Source organism: Rhineura floridana, chromosome 2, assembly GCF_030035675.1.
Source record: "Rhineura floridana isolate rRhiFlo1 chromosome 2, rRhiFlo1.hap2, whole genome shotgun sequence".
In the NCBI taxonomy this organism is placed as follows: domain Eukaryota; kingdom Metazoa; phylum Chordata; class Lepidosauria; order Squamata; family Rhineuridae; genus Rhineura; species Rhineura floridana.
This window is the reverse complement of record NC_084481.1, coordinates 22,164,160-22,184,063: the sequence shown is the minus strand read 5'-3', so window position 1 is coordinate 22,184,063 and position 19,904 is coordinate 22,164,160. Positions and strand designations below refer to the sequence as shown.

At 44.5% G+C, this 19,904-nt stretch overlaps 1 protein-coding gene across 1 annotated transcript in view; it reads right to left on the bottom strand.

Annotated features, from left to right (window-relative positions):
- BOLL (boule homolog, RNA binding protein) overlaps positions 1-1,497 on the bottom strand; it is a 43,873-nt gene extending 42,376 nt beyond the window's left edge. Inside the window, exon 1 of the mRNA XM_061612882.1 lies at positions 1,415-1,497. The gene's annotated coding sequence lies outside the window, so the exon portion shown is untranslated. The remainder of the gene's footprint in view (positions 1-1,414) is intronic.
- Positions 1,498-19,904: the final 18,407 nt, after the last annotated feature.

The window sequence follows — 19,904 nt, the reverse complement described above, 5'->3', positions numbered from 1 at the left end:
GCCTTGGAACAGCACAGATATACTTGAATTGCTGCTTGCTTCCACATTGTTTGATATCCCACACATCTTCTCCACCTAGCCATCTTAATACACCCATCATCTCCAGGAAGGGAATTTGATCTTGTGTGAGTTTTCACTTAGTAGTTGATCCTTTCTTCCAAACATAGGCCATGCACAAATGCTACTATGATTCTATACCAGGTTTCTAACTTTTGATTTCAAACGTTCTGGTAACCTAAGGACTTGGTGTCTCTCAGCACATCCAGTGTGTTTCTCCCATAAGAGAGCAGCTTCTTCTTTCAAACATAAATGATCTCAACAAAAAATTCCACAGGAGTAGCTCTGCAAGTTGGTACAAAAAGGACAAGGAAGGAGATCTGTGGAATTGTTTAAAAATTATAGCATGACCTTTTGATCCTTCAGAACATTAGCCATGCCTCACTACTGCAAGTATATATGCACACCAACAGTGAAAACACACACATTTGGCTTTGTATTCTCCTATCAAATGGTTTAACAAACAAATTCTTTCTGGACCAATAAACTGCTGGCCTGTTGATAAATACACATCTGTGGCATTTAATAGCTGAATGTATCCCCCCCTTCTACTCTAGGCCTTGCATTACTAGACAACAATTATGCTAGCTGCTGTACACCCACATTAGGTTTGCCCAACTAATGCATCTGAACAAATCACCACACAGGTTACATGTAGTCACACATCTCTGGCATTGCTCCTCCTCTTCCATTACAGCCACAGAATTCATTTGAAGATGTTCCCCCATTATGGACTATTTTATGAGGAGAGATCTTAAGTTTGCAAGACAAAGCATTTTCCCAGTCATTCAGGAGAATACGAGGAGGGAGATAAAAGTCCAATACCTTGGCTACTTTGAGAGTAAACAATCCCATATTTTCATATTACATCATACAGTCGAAACAGTTAACATTCATCACTCCCCAAATGCTGCCCTGTACTTCTTGCCTGTCAATCCTTTTGCCCCTTTCTCAACCACGGTTATCTCACTCTGTACCCCAGGATTACAGGATTACATGAACTCTGTCCCTTCGTAAAACCCTGTCCTGACTCCTCAGTCCATTGCACCTCCTAACCTTACTCCTACCCCTGCTGAAAAATAATCATCACCCTTTCCTTCAAGCCCATACTGTTCAGTACTATCCCCGCATTGCTTATCATGTAGCTTAAGCCTCCCTAGTGCTGCGTTTATTTGCCATGCTTGGGAAATAAGATTCTCTCCTCACCTCTGCCACCTCCCCTTGTCCCTGTTGCTGCTGTCACTCAATCAGAGAAACTTGCTGTCCTAAGATATGCACGCTCAACTCTCAAGAGTTGCACGGATCCCTGTGTACACCCTTTCAAACTGTAAAGTGCGGAGGGGGTAGAGTTACTCACCTCTACAGAGTGAGAATTACTAAATCTTGGTCTGTCGAAGAGCAGTAATAGGGGTAGTTGCTTATTTCTAAGCTTGGAGCAGCAGGAGGTGGCAGCACCTGGCTATTGGCTACAGTTCTGTTCCCATGTGCTGTTTGCTTTCTGACACATGCATTCCTCCTCCCCCTTTCTGGGTATCACTTTGTCAACAATCCCTCATCTCTCTCTCACACACACAGACACACATACACACCTGATTCCAGCCTGGTTGGCAGCCAGGACTTAACAGGAATAATAGCAATGCAGGGTGATGCAAGTGTTTTTAGCAATCTGTATGGGATGACTCTGCAAACCAAGAAGGCAGCAAATGCCTCACTGGATCATACATAATAAAATCCGGTCTGTGGCCCAAAAGGAGAAAGAACATTAAAAGAAAACTCATATATATATATTTTAAAAAAGCATTGTAGCCATCCAAAATCTTAACATATATCTCCAAGTATTGTTCACAAGATCAGTTATTTCAGCAGCAGCACTAGGGGACTGAAGAAGACCTGCCCTGGGAGTGAGTATCTGAGCATCTGGGTGCTTGCTCCTTGCTCCTTGCTCCTTTGGGGTGCTCTCTCTCAAGACAGCTGAAGTCCCTGGTAAGTGCTGCAAGGACTGGGACCCCCTGCCTGGCCCTGGCTCCAGAGAGAGGCTGCAGTTAATCTTGCAGCCTCTTGCATCATCTGCTCCTGGCTGGGTCAGGAGGCATAAAACTCCAGCTGCCCTTGGGGAGCCCCTTAGGGAATCCTGAGGGTGCGGGCACTACCCCTTCTATATCCCTCCTTTTTTGTTTGTTTTAGTTTTCTGTTAAACCAATCTAGAGGAGATTGGTGGTGGGGAGGGCGTGTGGTGCATCTGTAGTTCCTGCACAGGGTGAGAGCCTGTGCAGTGAACTGAATGGTAGGAGAAAGTTGCCAGATGCCTTCAGAGTGAGAGTCTGTAACTGGCAGAAGGCTGGCCCTCCCTGGGTGTGAGACAGGAGGGGGAGTAGATGGGCCCTGTGTGAAAACTTTGAATGGGTATGACTGTTCCCAATCCTCGCAGAGGCCTCTGGGATAATTGGCTATGGCAGGCTTTGTTGGTGGGCTTGTGTTGGGTCCATATCAGCTGTTTAGGAGGAGTCGTAGCACAGAGAAACATGGGTGATGCCACCTCAATTTCAGTGATCATGGGTAGAGGGAAATATAGCCATGGGGATGTGGTGAATTACCGTACAAGATGAGGGCAAGGCTATCTGTGCCTTGTTCCTTGCCGCCGCTCCTCTAATGGATGGGTTCTGCGTTTCTCCTCCGCTGTGCCCACTGACCTGTGTGTGTTGTTGTTTAACGCTAGATCGGTACACAATAAGACCACTCTCATCCATGACTTCATTGTGGATGAAGGTGCCGATTTGGTGTGCATTACCGAGACATGGGTGGGTGAGCTGGGAGCAGTTGATCTGACCCAACTTTGCCCACCTGGATACTCGCTGCAGCACCAGCACAGGCTGCAGGGAAGGGTGGGAGGAGTTGCTGTGGTCTACAGAACTTCCATCTCTGTCACCAGGAAACCACTCTGTCTTGGAGCTGGCTGTGAAGGCCTGCACCTGGGGTCGGGCCGAGGAAACAGTAAACTAGGGTTGCTGCTGGTGTATCGCCCACCCTGCTGCCCAGAAGCCTCTCTGACTGAGCTGGCAGAGGCTGTCTCGGCTGTGGCATTGGAGGAGCCCAGAACAATAGTCCTGGGTGATTTCAATATCCATGCTGAGGCTGCCTCTAGTGTTCCGGCTCGGGACTTCATGGCCTCAATGACAACCATGGGTTGTCTCAAGTTGTCACTGGCCTGACGCATAGGGCAGGACACAACCTCAACTTGGTTTTTGCTCCAGATGGAAGAAGGGGTGATCTGGAGATGGGGGGGTGGATGTTGCCCCATTGGCATGGTCAGATCACTTCCTGGTGAAGTTCAGACTTATGGCTCCAATCCTTCCCTGCAGGGGTGGTGGACAGATTAAGATGGTCCACCCCCAGAGCCTTGTGGAATCCACTGGATTCTTGAATGCCCTGGGGGAGTTCCCAGTAGATAGAGCAGGTGACCCTGTTGAAGCCCTTCTCACACTGTGGAACAGTGAGGCGCCCTCTCCGGCATTGTGGAGCCCGGTCTGCACCTTGGTACACCAGTGAGCTACGGGCAATAAAACAGGCTGGACGATGGCTAGAGTGCAAGTGGCGAAAGACGTGCTGTGAGGCTGATTGGGCACGAGTAAAACATCATAACCGTGCCTACTGTGTGGCGGTGAGGGCGGTGAAGAAGGCCCACTTCTCTGTCTCCATCGCATCCTCAAGTAGCCATCCGGTGGAGCTTTTCCATATTGTCAGGAGTCTGTTGACATCAACTCCAGCAAATGGAGTTTTAGACCCTTCTGAGGCCCACTGTGAATTGTTTGCTAGGCACTTTGAGGGTAAAGTTGCTCACCTCCATAGCAGTCTTGATGCCCACTCCACATCTACTGTAGTCCCCAATGAGGTGTCCAGTGCAAAGTCTGCTGCAACTTCTTGGGAACGGTTTCAATTGATGCAGCCTGATGATGTGGACAAGGTGCTTGTGATGATGCGGCCAGCAACGTGTCCTCTCGACCCTTGCCCTTCTTGGCTTATTAAAGCTTGGCAAGGGGGTTTGACTGAGTGGATCCAGAGTGTGGTCAACACATCCTTGAGGGAGGGAGTGGTTCCGGGCACCTTGAAGGAGGTGGTGATCCGCCACTCCTGAAAAAGCCCACCCTGGACCCATTGGTTTATGACAACTACCAACCGGTTGCAAATACTCCCTTTTTAGGGAAGGTGATTGAGAGGGTTGTGGCGCAGCAATTGCAAGTACTCTTGGATGAAACAGAGTATCTTGACCCATCCAGTCAGGGTTCAGGCCTGGTTACGGGACTGAATCGGCCTTGGTTGCCCTGATGGATGACCTTTATCGGGAGAAGGACAGGGGGAGTGCGACCGTATTATTCTTACTTGATCTCTCAGCGGCTTTTGATACCATTGACCGTGGTATCCTTCTGGGCCGATTTGGTGAGATGGGTATTGGAGGCACTGTTTTACAGTGGTTCCGATCCTATCTCCAAGGTCTCTCTCAGAGAATAGCATTGGGTGATTGTTTTTCGGCCCCCTGGCAGTTGTGCTGTACCATCTTGTCCCCCATGCTGTTTAACATCTATATGAAGCCCTTGGGAGCAGTCATCAGAAGATTTGGGGCGAGGTGTCAGCAGTATGCTGACGATACCCAGCTCTATTTCTCCGTAACATCTGAATTGGGAGAGGCCATGCAAGCCCTGGACTGGTGCTTGGACTTGGTGGTGGGCTGGATGAGGGCCAATAAACTGAGTCTGAATCCTAGCAAGACGGAGGCGCTGTTGGTTGGTGGTTCCCGAGTTCGGATAATTGGCCAGTTGCCTGCTTTGGATGGGGTTGTACTCCCTCTGAAAGAGCAGGTCCATAGTCTAGGGGTGCTCCTGTATCCATCTTTGTCGCTAGAGGCCCAGGTGACCTCAATGGCTAGGAGTTCCTTTTACCAGCTTCGGCTGATAAGACAGCTGTGGCCATTTCTGGACCGGGATAGCCTGACCACTGTTGTCCACGCACTGGTAACCTGTAGGCTGGATTACTGTAATGTGCTGTATGTGGGGCTGCCTTTGAGGTTGGTCCGGAAGCTGCAGCTAGTGCAAAACGCAGCGGCGAGACTGCTCACTGGGGCAGGGTATCACCAGCATGTCACCTTCCTGCTGAAAGAACTGCACTGGCTGCCCATTTGCTACCGGGCCAAGTTCAAGGTTCTGGTTTTGGTGTACAAAGCCCTATACAGCTCGGGACCAGGATACCCCTGATATACCCAGCAGATCACTGCGCTCTGCAGGTGAGGGCCTCCTGCAGATATCATCTTATCAGAAGGTTCGTTCTGCACAATATAGGAAACGGCCTTTATTGTGGCGGCACCTACCCTGTGGAATTCCCTCCCCTTAAATATTAGGCAGGTGCCATATCTGCTATCTTTTCAGTGTCTTTTGAAGACTTTCCTTTTCCAACTTGCCTTTTAAGTTGAGACCTATCCCAGTCTGCGTCTGTGTTAGAATTGCTTTTAATATGTCTTTTAATATTTTTAAGCTTTTTTTAAAAGATGTTTTTTAAAGTTTTTTAAAATGTTTTTAATGTTGTTTTGTTTTAATGTATTTTAAGGTCTTTTTATGATGTTTTAAAGTTTTTTTAGTGTTTCTGTTTGCCGCCCTGGGCTCCTGCTGGAAGGAAGGGCGGGGTATAAATGAAATAATAAATAATAAATATTATCACTGATATTTCTAAGCCACTTTTAAGAGCTTTTTGCAGCAGAAGAGGGAGGTAAATATGCTAATGATTATGATAATTTCATTCTGTTTAGTATAGTCTCACTGTCATATTAAAACAAAGCAGAAATAGAGGGATAATTTAGCTGCAGATAAAGGTGTTAAAAGTGTCTTTTGGTTTATTTAACCATTCTTTCTTTTTGTGGATTGCACTTATTGTTCAAACTTGCAGTTTCTTCAGAGTTATTATCCAACATTTCCATGATAAAGTAGATCATGTAATTCAATTCCACATGAAAATGCAACATAAGTAAAATGCTACTGTTTTGATGTAGCTGCCATTTCTCTCACTGCACTTTATAACCCTACCTGGTAGTCAAAATCTGCCTTTTAACAAAAATAAAGCCATAACCTTATAGTCATATACTGACCAGAAATTCCTAGTATTTATTGTTAAATTTAATTGAAATAAGCATCCAAAGTTTTCATAAAAGTGACAAAATGTGATGTATTAAAAACTGGGCAGGAAGGACTGGGATTCAGAGAAATGTCACCAGATAAAAGTAACAGTCAGGAATACTGAAAAAGAGGGAAAAATGGAAGAGTGATGCATGATTCTTGTACAACAGAAGGGTAAGAAGAGAAAAAGACCAACTTGTGTACCAAACAGCTGGTATCTTCTGGCACCATTATGAACAGTGGAAAGCAGCTGCCCAGGATTATGCATGTTTACTTGGAAGTAAATCCTACTGAGTTCAATTTGACTTACTCCCATAGGACTGCAGCCTGGGACTCCACCATTCTAGCTGGATAGCTGAGGTAATACAGCATCAGGGGTTAAGAAAAGTGAATTACATTCAAGTAAAGTGGCAAAAACAGTCACCTGGATTAAAACAAACAAATTTCTGATGTTGAACATATGCTTTCCACTTTATATCAGCAAAGTTACAAAAGCATATAGTATCACTAATAAATTATTATTATTATTAGTTATTAAACACCCTTCTCTCATAGGTAGCTAGTGTGCCTTCCAGATGTTGTGGATTCCCAACACCAATCAGCCTCAATGGCTATCATCCAATGGCTAGGAATGACATAGTCCAAAACATCTGAGGGCACCATGTTGGCTACCCTTGCCTTGTGATACATACATTCAGAAAATGTGATGATGGTACAATATCTGTCTAGGACAGGGGTTCTCACTTACTATGCTGAGGGTGTACTTGAAAGAGCTAAACATTACTCGGCCCATCAATCACAAAATGGCAGTGCTAGGATAGAGCCAGTTAATAAAATGGTGACTGATGGGGCAGAGATCTGTATAACCAGTTGGCAATTACTGACTATTCTCAAATTATTTTTACTACTCCTGTCATTTCTTCTCCCATTCTCCTTTCAGACTTAACTTATTCCCAGTTTCCACATCAAATTGCCACTTTCTTTCATCCCTCCATCCTGCTCCTTTTACAGTTACCTCTTCCTTCCATAATAGCTTTCTTCTCTCATCTCCTTTCTCTATATTCTCATTTTATTATTATTACTTTTTAAAAATAAAATAAAATAAAAGGCACAACAGCAGCCCTAGGAGGTCCCTTTTTTACCTCTTCCTCAGGTTCTCCATTCCTTGTGTCACTCCTTCCAGTTCTCTCTCTTCCTTCACTGACACTTGGCTGGTCACACTGTCTGAATAACACCATTTTCAGGAGACAGCAAAACGAAGGCAGGGATGATTCCTGATGGAACTCTACTGGCTGAAAGGTCCACAGGGCGGGGCTTGGGGAACCACCAGAAGTTTCTCATCAGAGGAGCTCAGTGATTGAGGTAGACAGGACCAGGATCAGCCTGCTGCTGACCCTTGGGCGCTAGCTCTCTGCATCCCACGCCTCCCACCTGTGTGTGTGCACCTGCAATTAAGTATGTGTTGGCGTGCTTGCCACCATCTTGAGTGATGACAGGCATGTGCGCTGATGTGCAAGGTGAAGCGACCATGTGTATTTAAGAGCCTGCTGGCTGTGCTGTGCACACGTGCAGGGATGATGTCAGCTGGGAGAGTGGAGCTCCTGCTCCGCAATCTGTGCAACCGTCCAGGCACAGCCCATGACCCAATGCTGGCGGGGATCACGGAGCAGGAGCTCTATCCTCCCAGTGGCTGGTGCCCTTTGCTAGCGGCAGGAGCCCTTGGATACTGGAAGAACCCTCAGCCGGCCGCAGGGCCCTCGGCCAGTGCCTGATCTGGCCACTGGCTGGCGCTGGGCCCGGAGGTGGAGCATGAGAAGTCAGGTGGTCATTAAGATACTTTGGGCCCAATTTGTTTAGAGCTTGTGAATTATCACAAGAACCTTGAACCTGTACTGGTAGCAAACTGGCAATCAATGTAGCTCTCTCAACAGAGGAGTAACATATTGCAGTAACCTGCTCTTGTGAGAAATCTGGTTGCTGCATTCTGCACTAGTTGCAGCTTCTGGACCAGATACATGGGCAGCCCCACATAAATTGTTTACAATAATCAAGCCTGAAGGAAACCATGAATGAGTAAATAAGATTCAACATAAAACTGATGTTTTAAATCTTTCATTAATCCTATATTTTTGCAGTGGCCAACCCAGTATCACTCTGTGCACAGCAGAGGAGAGAAATCAGCCATACTGTGCATTACAAGCAGTGCACATATTTCTATTTCCTAGGATACATTTGTTTAACTCTAGTCAACTTTAGAAGGTATGCATTCTCACACTAACAAAACAGCACTTGAAAAACATTATTTATTTTTTTTAATAGAAAACTAGACCTTCCTGCCCTCAGCAGTGCCATTTAAAAAATTGCTTTTGTCAGGCTTTGTCTAGTCTCATGCAATCACCATAGGAACATACCTTTCTCTGTGACAGCAGAATGCTCTGAATTCTAGAGTTCTTCCATGTAGATCAATAATTTGGAAGTAAACATTTAAAAGGGATAAATATTTGATGACTGAAATTCTGTTTCAGCATAAAGCCATGTATTTGAGATATATCTATTACAATAAATAATTTTTAAAACAAAAGGAAATCCCTATGTTACGTTACACAAATCAACTGACATTCTTTTGCCAAATATTCCTTTAAAACATATAAGCCTGTGATCTTCCAATAAGCCAGAAATGGGGAACTGTAGTCCAGATGTTGTAGTAATTTGAAGTGGGAAACTGACATGTTGGTGCTTTTTTTTTTTAATTGATGGTATTTTATGACTGTGCTCGGTGGACTGCTTTTCTGTGCTGGCTAATTTAAAGCTTTTGAGATGTTTTAAAGTTTTAAAAACTTTCCACTTTATTGTTTCCACTTTATGAGGAGATCTGCAAAAAAACAGGATTTAAAAATATGTTAATTAAATATATAAATGTCATAACTTTCTCATCCCTTCCTTTTAAAAAAAGTGGAAGAGAGATATCACTCAGGTCAGGGGATTCTCAGCCACAAGGTCGGGACTGTAGCTAGAGCTTAGAAGATTACTTTTAAAAAGGAATAAAGCAAACCCAAGCAAACATTTTCCCCTGTGTGCAAAGAAGTTAAAACACTGCAAATGCAGCAAAGTAGCCAGGGAGGGCGGCAGGGGCCACTTTGTGGACCAAGTGCAAACACAGTATTAGCACACAGACACACGTGTGCACGCGCACACGCACACATTGGTGTCATCTCTCACCTCCACAGTTCTTTAGCTTCGTTCTGCTACTGCCTCCTTCTCCTCCTTCATCCATATCCTTTCCCTTCAGCTCCTTTCTCCTTCCACTCCATTCTTTTTCACCACTATCCATTTTTTAAACAATCGTTTTCTCTGCTCCACCCCTATCAAGCTCTCCACTTCCTCCCTTGTCACCTCCTAAACACCCACAGAGTATGAGGGAAGAGCAAGGCTGCACAGAAGCCCAGTTTGAAGCGCATGATTTTCATCCATGAAACAAAGAATCAGAAGACTTTCCCTGCTCCCCTACCCAGTAATGCCCAAATGTAATGCTGAAAACATGACAATTACTCCTCAAAAGTAATAAAATTACTCCTATTACAATCAAAATGTGAAGAAATTACCCTCAAAAAAGTAATAAATCACTTTTTTAACTAATCACTTCTAAGCTCTGACTGTAGCTCAATGGTAGAGTACATACTTTGCATGCAGAAGGACCCCAGTTCAATCTCTGGAATCTCCAGATAGTGCTAGCATGGGCTTCTGTCTAAAATCTTGGAGACCTGCTGTCAGTCAGTGTAGACCAGGGGTGGCTAACCCCCAACTTGGGGGTGTAATCCAGACCCCCAAGTAAATTTTTTCATCCTCCAAAACCTGATAGGGATGCAATTCACCCCTTCCTCTACTCATCAGGTTGACCGTTTGATGAGGAGAGAGAAGGGGTGATAACCTCCCTCCTAAGCTGATCTGCATCAATCAGTTGAGGGGGGAGGTCTGTGTATGTATTCTGTTTATGTGCATGTCAGAGTATGCATGAGATGAGACAGAGAGTGGGATGGCTATATCCACCACTGGTATGTGGCCCCTGAAAGGCTGGCCAAAGGTAATTGTGACCCCTGCACCAATAAGATTAATTACCCTTGGTTTAGATAATATTGAGCTGTTTGATGAACCAATGGTCTGGCAGGGATTAAGGCAGTTTCCTGCATTGCTTTCCAGTGGTAATTTCTGGGGGCATAATCTGTTCTCTATGTTGTGATTGGTGTGTGTGTGTGTATGTATGCTCAGTGTAGCTGACAGGAATTTGGAGCCCAGGGACTGCTATTGTGACTACATTGGACCTTTCTCTATTGCTATTATTGTGCTTTTGGCTTTGCGGCTAGGGGAATACAGGATCCCAATTTCATTCTACCAATGTACATTCTGGGGTACGTTTGATCAGGACCATAGTATAGTGCTGTCCATCTTTAGCTGCATCTTGTTATGCTAGGACTTCTTAAAATTAAGTAAGGATTCTACAAATGAATGGAATACAGGTCTATCAATGGCTGTTAGCCATGATAAGACAAATGGAGCCTCCATTATTAGAAGCAATGTGTTTTTAATTTGTGGGGATTAACGAGAGGGGAAAGCTATTACTTCATACCCCTGTTCATGAACTTTCCAGAAGTTGGCCACTGTTAATGGCAGAATGCTCCACTACAGTGGTGCGGAACCTGTGACCCTCCAGATGTTGTTGGACTCCAACTTCCATATGCCCCAGACCGAATGCTCATTGTTCAAGGATTATGGGAATTGTAATCCCAATTGTGAGGGAGGCAAGTTTCCCATCCCTGCTGTACTAGAGTTAGATTTACCAAGACAGTTCTTAAGAACTGAATATATTTCAGACAGTGTCATGAGACTTTGCTCTTCTCTGCTTTCTCTTTCTTCACAAGAAATCTTTATTTTAAAAAGTTTATACTGCAAGCTGTGATCCAAACAAAGCAAGGGGACAAGGAAACCCAAGGCTACTTTCCTGAGTTTTGAACTGAATACAGGTCACCCACTGATTGTGTTAGGGAACAAAATACTGACAAGGACAGCACACTTCAATGGTGCTGCAGAATTAAGAGGAAGGGATATATTTCAAGGACAATTTGTTTTATACCATTGTAGGAGAGAGAAAGACTGATCCATCAGTGGTTAGTATGAATAAATACTAATTAAATTAGATTCATGCCAGCAGACTTCTATTAGCAATCAGTAGTGTCTTTTGATTTGTGTGTGAAACATCCCTTGACAAGAAAATGTTGCAGTAGTTGCAATGCAGCACTTAGCTCTGCTGTGGTGCAATAGCAAATGATCCTGACTGATGTCACAGGTATGATTTTGGCTGTTGGTATGGGCTTGTGCTGAGGTCAGTATACACGTACAAAATGCTGTCATGCTTTAGAGAGATGACACTGATTTAATGTATTTGGATTCTGAAAAAACTTTATTGTGTTACCCTTGCAGGTAAAGGTACAAGGTTGTTTCAAAAAAGGGAATATCCTGTTGTAATTCAGTTTTTCCAGTATGTTTCCAGTATCTTTTCCGGAAGTCACGGTTTTCGGGTTTTTTGGAATGTTGACATATGGGTCATGTTTTTGGTCATTGGACATCTTTTCAGGAAGTCTCCTTTTTGGTGTTTTGGAATCCTAAACTGTGAGTCATGTTTTTTAGTATTTGGGAACATGTTTTCCAGAGGTCACTTCTGGCATATTCTAGTATTTTTTGACATCTATTCTGGAGCTCCCTTTTTGTGTTTGTGGAATCCTGACCCGCTGATCACGTTTTTGGTGTGTTTTGGCATTCTGCAGCATTTTTTGGCATATATTCTATAGTTCAATCATATAAGGCCAACATTAAAAAGAAAATGCAATTAACTATGGATGCCTATTTTATGTCTATTTTAAAAGTAATTTCTTATATCTCTGATTTTAATTTGTGATAATCATTTCTTGATTCCAGTACTGCAAAAATGTATCCTTCTATTGTAGTGAGACTTTTGGCATAGAACGCTTCCCTCAAGTGATTTGAAAAATGAGATCTTACAATATTCTTTGCCAAACATTACTTTTCCAGCAACGATATCACTAATTATACAGTTTTTTTAAAAAAAGACTTTTCCAGAAGAAAATAGAAAACAAGCAGTAGTTTCTCACCTCGATTGTATGAAGTTGCACTCACCCTAAAGGTTCAAGGTCACAGATTAGATTTGGTACTAGAGTAGGATTGCCATATTGCCTGGTTAGCTGGGTTTTACCCGGATTATAGCCCTGCTACCTGGTGCCCGCTTAGCCCACTAGGTGGCCCAGATTTTTCTGGTGTGCGCTGAGTTGCAGAGAGGGAACTACTGTGCCTGTATACAATCACCCCCCTCCCCAAGATTGCACCACGGAAGAGAGAGGCAGGGATTGTAGGTTCCTTGTGTTGCTTGACTCCAGAGTAGTTAGGTGGGAGGTAGCAGCAGCAGCAGTAGAGGCACGCAACGGGGGGAGGGGCCATCCGGCAGCAGCAGGAGCGGCAGCGATGTTTCTCTGGTGCAGCTGCCCATTCTGTGGACCCCTCCTGCTGACACCATGTGTGTGTGCATGTGTGCACTGAGCTCCGTGCCTTGGCAGACTGCAGCCCCCAACCAAGCAACCAGGGATGGGGGAATCACCTCCAGAGCAAAGCAGCAGCAGAAGCAGCATCCTTTACTTTAAAGTTTCTGCAGCTTTCAACCACTTCCCTCCTCCTCTGGCCTGCTGAGCAAGGTGGAGGTATGGTTTCCCTTCTTCTCCTCTTCCCCCCCCCTTCACCTGATTTGAGCTCCTCACTCTTCCCAGGAGGCTGGTGGTGGTAATAGGGCCTGATCAGATCCCGGTATAATCTGGATCTGAGGCTTTTTGCAGATCCTTTTAATTTGGACCGTTTGCATGAAGTATTTGCCAACGCGATTACATTCAGCTGCTTTTGCCTTTAACTCCAGATTAAATCGATGTGACAAAAAACCGAAATTGCTTTTAAAATCTGCACCTGCTTCAGTGCGCTTCTACTGTGTATTAACTTTTAAGTGCCTTTTTTGGCTGTGCAGTTTCTTTGCCATTAGATCTTCCCGTTTCTCCGCCCCTTTAACTGTCTCTAGGCCTCATTTTGTTTCCTGCCATTGACGAAGCAACTTCCGGTCGCTCTTGCCTTCCTTTCTCCCGCTTTCTCCCGCTTTCCCCCAATACATTTCCTCCTTCGCTCCTTTAAACAAAATCACATTCATCCAAATTATTCACCCTAGAATATCTAATTCTGTTAAAGCTCTCTGCATGTGATGTGAGCGCGTTTTTCCCCCACCCCTTCATTCTCTCTCTTCTGCAGCGACACCAACAACTCCTCGAGGGTAGCAGGGAAGAGCTGGAGCTTGGGAAATTCCTTCCTGGCCGCCAGAGAGGAAGACTCCCCTTCAGCCTTGGCCAGCTCTCTCGCTTGATCTGCAGGGGGGGGCACGCAAGCCGCTACACACAGCTTGCTGAAGCTACACCCAGGCTTGGAGCATGCACAGCCATGGCGAGAGGAGGCTGGCAAAGGTGCTGCTGGGGTGATTTATAAGTGCCCAAAAGCGCAGGGGAAAGGGGAGCTGCCTTGGTGTCTCATCCCAGCATCTGCTCCACTCACAGAGAGCGATAATATTAAACGGTCAATGCTTCCTTTAGTAGCTGCTTTTAATGTCTCTCTAAAGATAATTGTTTGGGGTTTTTTTATGTTTCCCAGAACGCATGCTGAGGCTTGTCCCGGGGTGCCAAAAGCACACCATCTCGTGCAGGGACTGCCTAACAGCTACGGGTGGGAGCAGGGGGGACAGGAGAAAGCCTGCACCGCAGGGAAGGGGGGCAGCTGTAGATTCCCTTTCTTTCAAGCACCTATTCCTCCCTTCATTTAGGGAAACACCGCCCCTTCCCCGCCTCCGCAGTTAACATGCTAATGTGTGGGCACGGCAACAAGGAAATGCTGATAGCAATAAATGCACACACGTGTGAATGCTAAAAAGAAAAACAGCCAATTTATTCGTAGCGAGGGGGAAAGTATGTGAACTGTCAAAATCAATCATGATGGAAAAAGCAACATTTTTAATGTGGATATTGGCTCATATGTGAACTAGCCCATAAAGTCTCTCTTTGTGTCGTGGCTGAAGGCAGTGTTTGGAAGCACGGGGGGGGGGGAACTTGGCCAGCTCAGACCTGTAAACAGATCATCTGCTATCTGCAGGTCTTGCTTTCTTTGAAATCGGGGGGGGGGTGAGTTTTCAAAGTTGACAGCCAGTCTGGCATAGTGGTTAGACTGTTGGGCAAAGAACTGGGAGACTAAGGTTTGGATCCCTACTCAGCCATGAAGCTTGCTGGGTGATCCTGGGCCAGTCACTACCCTTCTGCCTAAGTTATGTCACAGGGTTGTTGTGGCAATTTAATGAGAAGGGCTAGAACTGTGCACTCCACCTTGAGCTCCTTGGAGAAAAGGTGGGATTTAAATGCTAATTCTAATTCTAATAATAATAATAATAATAATATTTTCCTAAGGAGGAGCTTCCTCCGCAGAAAACAAAAATATACTTTTTGTTGTTTTTGTTATAAGTGCCCTGTTGTCTGTGTCTTGGTTAAGGTGTGTATCCAACCTTGATGTGCTTATGGAAGGGGTGTGCAAGTATTACCCCCCCCAAGTGTGAAGGCTTGGACAAACACTGTGTTATGGAAAACCAAAGTCTGTGTGAAAGTACATATTTGGAAATGCCATTGGTGCGATCCTAAGCACATTTACTAAATGATTTCATATAGAACGTGAACTTCACAAAATATTTTACGGTCACGTCCATAAACATCTGTGCAACCTTGTGTCTGGAGACCTAGAGCAGATAACACATTATTAAGAATCACTTTCCATAACTGTAAAGAGGTATGTGCACATGCGTGCATCCCAGGCACCTCATGAGGGGTGAGAGAAGCACAGGAACATAGGCAGATGCCTTACACCAGGGGTTCCCAAACTTTTCTTGAATTTTTTTTATTACATTTATAAGCTGCCCTGAGCTCTGTTTTTAACAGTGGAAGGGCAGGATATAACTGTTCTTAATACATAAATAAATATTCCATTGTGCTGGAAATTAGAGCCTAGGCATCTAAGGCTGAAAATGTACATTTAAAAAATATTTCTCACATCTTCCTTCAGTTTTTGTTGGTAATTACTAGGTACAAAAACAAAACAACTGGATAATTAATATCCTTAATCAGCAAATATTTGCATAATATGCAAATGAGCCTGCCTGGATTTGTGGGGCTGGAATATGGCAACCCTATCCTAGAGTAGAGGCCCTCTGTGGCACAAAGTTTACCAGTTATAGCTAGTGTGCCAGCTGTAAACTGTCCTAGGGCTTATGCAAATAGAGCGGGATAATCCACGGTTTCCATATTTGGTTTGTCATCCGATAGTCCTCACTTTTCTTTTGAGTTCGCTCTTTCCCAATTAAAAAAAACGCTTTTTTGCACCCGCACCCGCAGTGGTAAGACCCCTACATTCTTTTCGCTTTTTCCAAGCTCCGCCTCTAAAATCTCCCCCTATCAACCAATTGGTCAGCAAAAAAATTACGTATGCTCCTCTCCCCCTTTGCAACGAAGCACAATATGGCTGTAAAGGAGTTCTCGCCTCCGAAGGAAAGGCCGCTGGTCAGTTTCATGCCTGCCTTGTTTGTATTTGCAATATTATGCTTAAATGAATGTATGCTTTTCTACCTTTATTGATATTTAAGGAGATACACATGCTGGCAATTGCACTTATTTCTCCAAAAAAACAAAAAACGTGTCACCCCCACTTCTCCCTTTCCTTCCCACAGAGAATGAAATTGACAAAGCTTTCCGGAGCAGGCTTGAAGCCAACCAGAAGCTCTTTTCTTGTGTGCATTTGCGATATTACATTAAACAAATGTATGCTTTTCTGATTTGAAGCAAAAACCCCAGCAAGTAGAATGAAATTGACAAAGATTTCGGAGGCAGGCTGAAACCGACCATCCCCGTTTTCTCGCTTGCTGTGCTTTGCAGATCTCACCCAGAGTGGCTGCCCAGTTTGCAGGCTAGCAAAAAATAAAATGCATCTGTGCAGTAGTTGCAGACCCCCCCCCCAACACCCCACCATTGCGATGATTGGTTCAATTTTCCTGGGCTTATTCTCGCACATGCGCAAAAGTGCAGATACGTGATTGGCTGGAATGAGGAGAAGGGGCAAGGGGAAACGCCCAAGAACCACCCATCAGCTGTAAAGTCTGCGGTATTGCATCCTAACTCCTGAAAGCACAGCGGATGATTCCCGATTTTAAAGAGTGAATCGCGTTTTTGCTGGTATTGCAAGGAGCGGATTTAACCTGCGAAAATGCGTAACATGCGAGAAAATGCGAGATGTCATTTGGACGACCGAAAAATAATGAACACACATAGTGGGCGTGTCACACATTTTGCAGTCGTCTGGATGAGCCCCTAGACAGATAAAATCCTGGCACAGTTAGTACAAAATACAGCAGTCAGATTGCTTACTGGGACTAGACCCAGGGAACACATTTCACCAGTTGTGAAATATCTACACTGGCTTCCAGTCCATTTTCTAGTAGAGTTAAAGATAGATGCTTGTTGCTAACCAAAGCCCTAAACGGCTCAGGTCTTGGTTGCTTGAAGGAGTGTTTCCTCCCATTTAAACTGCCCCATTATTAAATTATTCTTCAGAGGCCTTTCTCTAAATTCTCAAATTCAGAGAAAGGGGTTTGTCTGTGTCAGACCTCCTCTCTTGCACTGGCCCCGGCACGGATCTCTCATGATCCTACGACTAGGTGTCACTACCTGACTCACTGTAAAGCAATGCTGCCCTGAGAGTTTGCCTTACTTTCACTTTCAGGCCACAACTCCCCTGTATCTTTCTGTCTTTAAAGACTACAGCCCTGGGTTGCCTTTGGATACCTGCTGCTGATACACTAACCATTCACCCCTGCCACCATAGATACTGGTTTCAGCTTTGGTTTTTGCTCTGTCCACCCTTCTCCTCTGTATGAACCCAGCCAAGGATCAGGCGTGTTGTTTAACCAAACAGATTTATTAAATAACACTGGGAATAAACAATATTACTTTGAATTCAGTTGTCATGTGTGTGGTTACATATAAATGATCTTCAACATATTATAGTTTCTCTTACTTCATATACTTTAGTCCTAAACCTGCCTCACTACCCGTCTAAATATACATCCACCCCTCACCCTCTTCAACCCCAAACCAGAACCGAACTCCTTGACCAACTGTCATTCTCCCATATATACATTCAACCACCCAGACGCTCAGCCAATCACAACACAGCATTCCTCAACATTCCATTACGTGTACTTTCCCTCCCAATTCACACTACTTACCATATTTAACCTACAAAATCGGCACTTGCCATAAATATTATACAAACGTTACAGGGGCATCACAGTCTGCCCTGGTTATTGAATGCTCTTCCTAGGGAGGCTTACCTGGCACCAAGTCTGTTGTCTTTGTTGCATCAGGCAAGTACGAGAGCCAGGCAGAGTGGGAAAACCCCATGATAAGGCCAAGACCTACCTTGGATTCCTAGCTACATCTTCTGAGAGAAGGTAGGCCCAGCTTCCTGCCTGCATGACACCTCCCCCCCAACCAGGATTGATCCCTTGGTGATTCTGCATGGGATGGATTCTGCTCCGCACAATCCTGTAGCCAGGGGTTGGGGTACCCACTAGAGCTGTGCTTTGCCCCTCCTGGATTTTCTGTCTTTCTTTTTAATTTGTGACATGACAATGTCAACCTCCATCTAAAGAATGATAGCTTGTTGTAACAGGCGCAACTTAAGAATAGGACCCCCTTGAAAAGTCAATGAATAAGGCAGCGTATGAGTGCCCAAGAAAAGCTTCATCTGGAAGAGCCCCCAAAAGTTGACTGAGGGTGGATTTTTCATGATCACAATACTCTATAATTACTTCAGTTATCCTGAAAAAAACAGCTCGTGTAGTCAAATGACCCTTTAAGAGTTAAATATTAGAACTTTGTGTTATGGGCTAGAGTTAGACTCCACCCCTTGGACTTCTCTTTGCTCTGCTTTTTTGTTTCAATTTCAGTTGTGTTCTCTACCTAGCCATCAGTAAAGAAACATGTTTGTTTGCCCATAGTAAGAAGTAAGAGTTTGTTTATTGTTTATTCTGCAGTTTTATAATGAACAGAGCAAGACTGGGTGCTTAATACATAAGAACATAAGAACATAAGAAGAGCCTGCTGGATCAGGCCAGTGGCCCATCTAGTCCAGCATCCTGTTCTTACAGTGGCCAACCAGGTGCCTGGGGGAAGCCCATTTATTGCTAAATGGTGAAATAAAGAGATAACTTAAAGTGACAGGGGATTGGACTCTATGGCCTTATCTACTATTTGATGCTTCTGTGATCTGAAAAAAAATGGCTACCTTAAGTTATCTTTTACTCTTTTAAAGCACTCACTATACTTGCAATCATAGTGGCTATTTTTTTCTTTGAGTACTTGATGGCAAAGGATGAAAACAGCCCTAAAGGAATAGAAATATTGCTGTGTATACTTCAGTTAGCTGGCTGGCTGGCTGGCTGGCTGGCAACCTAGGCTGTAACTCATGCCCAATTTCAGCATGAGGCCTTTTCAGGGTTTCTGGACTTAAAAATCAACCCAACAGCCAGTAAAAAAGCAAACAAAATCCAATTGCTTTCCACAATTAGTTTCCTATTGCTTAGTTAGTCCTTTCTATAGCAGCCTGTTAAAAAGTTTTTCCTTGAAAATCTAAAGGAAGGAAAATCTAAAGTAACAAGACTAAAAGAAAGGACTCTCAGGGAGGAGTTAATAAACAAATCCTAAAGTATTTAATTTCCTCTCTGCCCTTCCCTAAATTTGTAGTATGGACATGTTTGTTTTTCAGGTGGAATCTAAACCTGAGATACCCAATTCAGTATCAAAGCCAAGCTCAGGAGCACACTGTCATTACCAAAGTAGTTCAGTTCATTAAGAATCAGAACATAGGGACAGACCACAGGTGCAAGGGGACTGTAGATATAGGTAAAGTCAAGCTTTTGAGTCTGGTATTCCTTGGGATCTCTCAGAAAAGGCTGAGACAATTCAACTTAATTCATGTAAGTTAACACACTCTCTGGATGGAGGTGGAATGAAGAGGAAGGTCACTGCCTGTCCCTTCCTCTGGCCTAGTCCTCACTTCTTCTCCACCAGTGAGGGAGGGAGAATTGGCTGGCACTATGTGCCCCTCCCCATCCCTGGTCCACTTAGAAATGTAGCTGAGTCACCAAAAAATATGGCTGCCCCACCTAACAAGGAAGGCTGAAAGGGGCAGCTCCGCAAGTGGTTTTCCTGAAGGAAAGTCACTTGCTGAGCATCACATGTGCAGGATTGCCCCCTTCACTTATTAGCTGTTCTACAGAGGGGTTGATTCTACATGGTGTGGGTGATGCTCCATAAGTGACTTTCCTTTAGCCACAGGATTGTCCCTCTGCTGATCAGTTCTTCAGTGGATGGGTCAGTTCTGCATGGTGCAGGGAAGCATTGCATCACCCTGCAGAATCGACCCCTGTCTTGGTTGGGGCAGAGGGAAGGAGATACACTGTCTCCTTCCCCCACCCCTCTCCTGGCTAGATGTTTAATTATG